The sequence below is a fragment of the Arachis hypogaea genome, chromosome 3, assembly GCF_003086295.3.
Source record: "Arachis hypogaea cultivar Tifrunner chromosome 3, arahy.Tifrunner.gnm2.J5K5, whole genome shotgun sequence".
Taxonomy (NCBI): domain Eukaryota; kingdom Viridiplantae; phylum Streptophyta; class Magnoliopsida; order Fabales; family Fabaceae; genus Arachis; species Arachis hypogaea.
Window position 1 is genome coordinate 52,999,694 of NC_092038.1, and position 7,988 is coordinate 53,007,681.

The following is a 7,988-nucleotide window of genomic DNA, read 5'->3' on the forward strand; positions in this document are numbered from 1 at the left end:
AAGCTATAATTTATTTTTCTCATCATCATTAGGCATGAATAAAGTAGTAGATTCTTTTAGAATAAAGAAGTAATTTATATTTTTCGAGTTCTTAATAATAAAATTTATAATTAATTATATGTGGTGGCAATACTTTTTGTTCTCTGAATGAATGCTTGAACAGTGCATAATTTGTACTTTGAATTTGATGAATATTGGCTCCTGAAAGGATGAGGAACACGAAAAATATTGTTGATGATCTGAAAAATCATGAAATTGATTCTTGAAGCAAGAAAAAGCAGTTCAAAAAAAAAATAACACAATATTCACAAGCCATGGGCACTAGCCAAGAGAAAAAAAAAAAAAAAAAAAAAGGGATCCAAGGCTTTGAGCATCAATGGATAGGAGGGCCCAAGGAAATAAAATCCAGGCCTAAGCGGCTAAATCAAGCTGTCCCTAACCATGTGCTTGTGTCATGAAGGTCCAAGTGAAAAGCTTGAGACTGAGTGGTTAAAGTCGTGATCCAAAGCTAAAGAGTGTGCTTAAGAGCTCTGGACACCACTAACTGGGGACTCTAGCAAAGCTGAGTCACAATCTGAAAAGGTTCACCCAGTTATGTGTCTGTGGCATTTATGTATCCGGTGGTAATACTGGAAGACAAGGTGCTTAGGGCCACAGCCAAGACTCATAAAATGACTGTGTTCAAGAATCAACATACTACACTAGGAGAGTCAACAATACTATCTGAATTCTGAGTTCCTAAGGATGCCAATCATTCTGAAAATTTAAAGATACAGGGAGATGCCAAAACTGTTCAGAGACAAAAAGCTACAAGCCCCGCTCATCTAATAAGAATCTGAGCTTCATTTAAAACTCGAGAATATTATTATTTCTTTATTTCTGTTAGAACCTATTTTATTCATCTAGTTGCTTGAGGACAAGCAACAGTTTAAGTTTGGTGTTGTGATGAGCGGATATTTTACGCTTTTTGGGGGTAATTTCATGTAGATTTTAGCATGTTTTAGTTAATTTTTAGTAGAATATTATTAGTTTTTAGGCAAAAATCATATTTCTGGACTTTACTATGAGTTTGTGTGTTTTTCTGTGATTTCAGGTATTTTCTGGCTGAAATTGAGGGAGCTGAGCAAAAATCTGACTTAGGCTGAAAAAGGACTGCTGATGCTGTTGGATCCTGACCTCCCTGCACTCGAAATGGATTTTCTGGAGTTACAGGAGTCCAATTGGCGCGCTCTCAACGGCGTTGGAAAGTAGACATCCAGGTCTTTCCATCAATATATAATAGTCCATACTTTGCGCAAGAATAGACGACGTAACTTGGCGTTAAACGCCAAGTTCATGCTGCTGTCTGGAGTTAAACGCCAGAAAAACGTCATTATCCGGAGTTGAACGCCCAAAACACGTCATAACCTGGAGTTTGACGCCAGGAAAAGCCTTCACACGTGGAAAGCTTTAATCTCAGCCCCAGCACACACCAAGTGGGCCCCAGAAGTGGATTTCTGCACCAATTATCTTAGTTTATTCATTTTCTGTAAACCTAGGTTACTAGTTTACTATTTAAACAACTTTTACAGACATTTCTTGTACCTGATGACATTTTCAGATCAGAATTACATACTTTGTGACGGCATGAGTCTCTAAACTCCATTGTTGGGGGTGAGGAGCTCTGCAGCGTCTCGATGATTTAATACAATTCCTTTGTTTTCCATTCAAACACGCTTGTTCTTATCTAAGATGTTTATTCGCGCTTAACTGTGGAGAAGGTGATGATCCGTGACACTCATCACCTTCCTCAACCCATGAACGTGTGCCTGACAACCACCTCCGTTCTACATCAGATTGAATGAATATCTCTTAGATTCCCCAACAGAATCTTCGTGGTATAAGCCGGATTGATGGCAGCATTCATGAGAATCCGGAAAGTCTAAACCTTGTCTGTGGTATTCCGAGTAGGATTCCGGGATTGAATGACTATGACGTGCTTCAAACTTTAACCTGCTGGGCGTTAGTGACAGACGCAAAAGAGTGATTCTATTCCAGTAGGAGCGGGAACCAACCGGTGATTAGCCGTACTGTGACAGAGTGCGTGCATAGTTTTCACTGCGAGGATGGGAAGTAGCCATTGACAACGGTGACACCCTACATAGAGCTTGCCATGGAAGGAACCTGCGTGTGAGAAGAAGATCTCAAGGAAGAGTTGAAATCAGAGGACAAAGCATCTCCAAAACTCCAACATATTTCCTAGTGCTGCAAATCAAAGTAACATTGTTCCCTCTTTTATCAATTCCAATAATTTCACTTTTAATCCAAATAATCCTATTAACATCCTGACTAAGATCAATAAAATAAATATTGATTGCTTCAAACCAATAATCTCTGTGGATTCGACCCTTACTCACGTAAGGTATTACTTGGACGACCCAGTACACTTGCTGGTCAGTTGAACGGAATTGTGCCCACTCATACCAAAAATCCTAAGTTCCACAATCCTACAATAAATATATTGATGCTATATTGATGTGATCACAATTTCGTCCACCATAAAGTAATTAATTTTAATTTTAAAAAATTAAATCTTTTCCAACCATATCTTTTTAATCATATCTTTTTATCATATCTTTTTCAAAATTTTATCTTTTTCAAAAATTTGATTTCAAAATATCTTCCTATCTTCTTATCTTTTCAAATTTGATTTTCAAATCTTTTTCAACTAACTATTTGACTTTTTGTTTGTTTCTTATCTTTTTCAAAACCACCTAACAACTTTTCTCTCTCTAATTTTCGAAAATACCTCCATCTTTTTCAAAAATTCTTTTTAATTAATTAATTATTTTAAATTTTAATTTTAATTTTATTTCTTATCTTAATTTTCGAAAATCATTAACTCCTTTTCAAAATTATTTTCGAAAACTTCTCTCTCATCCTATTCTATTTATTCATTCATTTACTAACACTTCTCTTCATCTCAAATTACTGCCCCTATCCTCACCCTTGTGTTTGGATTATTCATTCTTCTTCACTTTTATTCCCTTTCTTCTTCTACTAACAATAAGGAACCTCTTTACTGTGACATAGAGGATTCCTCTTCTTTTTTTTTTGCTCTCTTCTCTTTCATATGAGCAGGAACAAGGAAAAAAGCATTCTTATTGAAGCTGATCCAGAACCTGAAAGGACTCTGAAGAGGAAACTAAGAGAAGCTAAATTACAACAATCCAGAGACAACCTTGCTGAAATTTTCGAACAAGAAAAGGAGATGGCAGCCGAACCCAACAACAATAATGCAAGGAGGATGCTTGGTGATTATACTACACCTACTTCCAAGTTTGATGGAAGAAGCATCTCAATTCCTGCCATTGGAGCAAACAATTTTGAGCTGAAACCTCAATTAGTTGCTCTAATGCAACAGAACTACAAGTTTCATGGACTTCCATCAGAAGATCCCTACCAGTTCTTGACTGAGTTCTTGCAGATCTGTGAGACTGTTAAGACTAATGGAGTAGATCCTGAAGTCTACAAGCTCATGCTTTTCCCTTTTGCTGTAAGAGACAGAGCTAGAACATGGTTGGACTCTCAACCTGAGGATAGCCTGGACTCCTGGGATAAGCTGGTCACGGCCTTCTTAGCTAAGTTCTTTCCTTCTCAAAAGCTGAGCAAGCTTAGAGTGGATGTTCAAACCTTCAAACAAAAAGATGGTGAATCCCTCTATGAAGCTTGGGAAAGATACAAGCAAATGACCAAAAGGTGTCCTTCTGACATGTTTTTAGAATGGACCATGATAGATATATTCTATTATGGCCTATCTGAGTTCTCTAAAATGTCAATGGACTATTCTGCAGGTGGATCCATTCACCTAAAGAAAATGCCTGCAAAGGCTCAAGAACTTATTAACATGGTTGCAAATAACTAGTTCATGTACACTTCTGAGAGGAATTTCGTGAATAATGGGATGCCTCAAAGGAAGGGAGTTCTTGAAATTGATGCTCTAAATGCCATATTGGCTCAGAACAAAATGTTGACTCAGCAAGTCAACATGATTTCTCAAAGTCTGAATGGATGGCAAAATGCATCCAACAGTACTAAAGAGGCATCTTCTGAAGAAGAAGCTTATGATCCTGAGAACCCTGCAATAGCAGAGGTAAATTATATGGGTGAACCTTATGGAAACACCTATAATTCATCATGGAGAAATCATCCAAATTCTCATGGAAGGATCAACAAAAGCCTAAATAAGGCTTTAATAATGGTGGAAGAAATAGGCTCAGCAATATCAAGCCTTATCCATCATCTTCTCAGCAACAGACAGAGAATTCTGAGTAGAGTACTTCTAACTTAGTAAATTTAGTCTCTGATCTTTCTAAGGCCACTTTAAGTTTCATGAGTGAGACAAGGTCCTCCATCAGAAATTTGGAGGCACAAGTGGGCCAGCTGAGTAAGAAAATCACTGAAAATCCTCCTAGTACTCTCCCAAGCAATACTGAAGAGAATCCAAAAAGAGAGTGCAAGGCCATTGATATAATCAACATGGCCGAACCTAGAGAGGAAGGAGAGGACTTGAATCCCAATGAGGAAGACCTCATGGGACGTCTCTCAAGCAAGAAGGAGCTCCCTATTGAGGACCCAAAGGAATCTGAGGCTCATATAGAGACCATAGAGATTCCATTAAATCTCCTTCTACCATTCATGAGCTCTGAAGACTATTCTTCCTCTGAAGAGGATGAAGATATAACTGGAGAGCAAGTTGCTCAATATCTAGGAGCCATCATGAAGCTGAATGCCAAATTATTTGGTAATGAGACTTGGGAAGGTGAACCTCCATTGCTCATCAGTGAACTGGATACATGGGTTCAGCAAACCTTACCTTAAAAGAGACAAGATCCTGGCAAATTCTTAATACCCTGTACCATAGGTACCATGACCTTTGAAAAGGCTCTGTGTGACCTGGGGTCAACATAAATCTTATGCCACTCTCTGTAATAGAGAAGTTGCGGATCATTGAGGTACAGCCTGCCATATTTTCATTGCAATTGGCAGACAAGTCAGTAAGACAAGCTTATAGATTAGTAGAGGACGTGTTGGTAAAGGTTGAAGGCCTTTACATCCCTGCTGATTTCATAATCTTAGATACTAGGAAGGAGGAGGATGAATGCATCATCCTTGGAAGACCTTTCCTAGCCACAGCAGGAGCTGTGATAGATGTTAACAGAGGAGAATTAGTCCTTCAATTGAATGGGGACTACCTTGTGTTTAAGGCTCAAGGGTCTTCTTCTTTAACAATAGAGAGGAAGCATGAAAAGCTTCTCTCAATACAGAGTCAAACAAAGCCCCCACAATCAAACTCTAAGTTTGGTGTTGAGAAGCCACAGCCAAACTCTAAGTTTGGTGTCGAATCCACACATCCAAACTCTAAGTTTGGTGTTGGGAGTCTACAACATTGACCTGATCACCTGTGAGGCTCCATGAGAGCCCACTGTCAAGCTAGTGACATTAAAGAAGCGCTTATTGGGAGGCAACCCAATTTTTATTTATCTAATTTTATTTTATTTTCATTGTTCCTTAATGTTTTATTAGGTTCATGATCATGTGGAGTCACGAAAAAAAAATACAAAAATTAAAAACAAAATAAAAAACAGCAGAAGAAAAATCACATCCTGGAGGAAGGACTTACTGGCGTTCAAACGCCAGTAAGGAGCATCTGGCTGGCGTTCAACGCCAGAATAGAGCATGGATCTGGCGTTGAACGCCAGAAACAAGCAGCATCCTGGTGTTTGAACGCCAGGAATATACCCTGAGGAGAGCTGGCGCTGAACGCCATAAACAAGCATGGAACTGGCGTTCAACGCCAGAAACATGCTGCAATTGGGCGTTGAACGCCCAAAATAAGCATCACTTCAGCGTTTAAACGCCAGAATTGTATGCAAAGGCGTTTTACATGCCTAATTGGTGCAGGGATGTAAATCCTTGACACCTCAGGATCTGTGGACCCCACAGGATCATCTCAGGATCTGTGGACACCACAGGATCCCCACCTACCTCAACTCACCTTCTCTCTTCTTCACCAATCACCTCAATCTCTCTTTCCCATCACCTCTTCACTACTCACATCCATCCATCTCTTCCCCACCCAATCCCACTGACGTCGGGATTTTTGCTAGTAAAGAATTTTATAAAATATAGTCGCGTTGTGAGTATAAATTCTAAACCAATAGAAAATCCCTTTGTACAAACGTTTTGGTTGTCACAAGTAACAAACCCCTTTAAAACTGATAACCGAGTATTTAAACCTCATGTCGTCTTCTCAAGGAACTGCAGGGAAGTATGTTCTTATTATTGGTTATGAAGATTGTAAATCGGGTTTTAAAGATAAGGAACAAGTAATTTTAAATTGCTATTAAAATAAGTAAAAGCCTGTAAAATAAATAAATAATTGTAAAACACACTTTTGACAAGGTATGAGAAATTGGAAGTCATATCCTAGTTATCCTTATCAATGATGATGAAAATTGAACCTTAATTCTACTTAGTTAACCTTTGCTAGTGCAAGGGAAGGTCAAGTGACTAATTAGTTTGATCTTCAAATCCTAATTAATTCCTAGAAAAAGATTGGGATTATTGAAGTTCAAGCTAATTAGCAAAGATAACAATTATCGATCACGTTGAGTCTAATAACTCCTGAGTTACTGATTTCTTAACCAAAGCCAAGAATGTATAAAGCTAAATTAGAATCATATATATGAAAACATCTCAATAATGTGTATTACATAAGAAAATCAATCCTAACATGAAAAGTTCATAAGCCAATCGGGCAACACAAATCAGATACAAATGAAAGCATCAGAGTAAATAAAAGTGGAAGAGAAATGATAAGCGGATAATTTGTATGCTTTTTGGCATTGTTTTAAGTATGTTTTTAGTATGATTTAGTTAGTTTTTAGTATATTTTTATTAGTTTTTAGTTAAAATTCACTTTTCTGGACTTTACTATGAGTTTGTGTGTTTTTCTGTGATTTCAGGTATTTTCTGGCTGAAATTGAGGGTCCTGAGCAAAAATCTGATTCCGAGACCAAAAAGGACTGCAGATGCTGTTGGATTCTGACCTCCCTGCACTCGAAGCGGATTTTCTGGAGCTACAGAAGCCCAATTGGCGCGCTCTCAACGGCGTTGGAAAGTAGACATCCTGGGCTTTCCAGCAATATATAATAGTCCATACTTTGCCTAAGATTTGATGGCCCAAACCGGCGCTCAAAGTCACCTACAGAAATTCCAGCGTTAAACGCCGGAACTGGCATAAAATTTGGAGTTAAACGCCCAAACTGGCATGAGAACTGGCGTTTAACTCCAGAAAAGGTCTCTACACGAAATTCCTTCATTGCTCAGCCCAAGCACACACCAAGTGGGCCCGGAAGTAGATTTTTCTGTCATTTACTCATTTCTGTAAACCTAAGGACACTAGTTTACTATTTATAGGATCTTTTGACATTGTATCAAGGAAGCAACCTTTTGAGGACCTTATGACATTTTACACGTTTCCCTTGTACTTCCACAGCATGAGTCTCTAAACCCCATGGTTGGGGGTGAGGAGCTCTGCTGTGTCTTGATGGATTAATGCAATTACTACTGTTTCTTATTCAATCATGCTTGCTTCCATTCTAAGATAATACTTGTTCTTAATCCGGATGAATGTGATGATCTGTGACAATCATCATCATTCTCAACCATGAACGTGTGACTGACAACCACCTCCGTTCTACCTTAGATTAAGTAGTTATCTCTTGGATTCTTTAATCGGAATCTTCGTGGTATAAGCTAGACTGATGGCGGCATTCAAGAGAATCCGGAAGGTCTAAACCTTGTCTGTGGTATTCTGAGTAGGATTCAATGATTGAATGACTGTGACGTGCTTCAATCTCCTGAAGGCGGGGCGTTAGTGACAGACGCAAAAGAATCACTGGATTCTATTCCGGCCTGATTGAGAACCGACAGATGGAATGCCG

The 7,988-nt window shown here is 38.6% G+C and overlaps 1 non-coding gene across 1 annotated transcript; it reads right to left on the reverse strand.

The window, feature by feature from the left end:
• Nucleotides 1–3,649: 3,649 nt before the first annotated feature.
• LOC112792919 (small nucleolar RNA R71) lies at nt 3,650–3,753 on the reverse strand. Its single transcript, XR_003197637.1, has one exon. It is a non-coding gene; the product is annotated as a small nucleolar RNA R71 (small nucleolar RNA).
• Between the last annotated feature and the right edge of the window lie 4,235 nt (nt 3,754–7,988).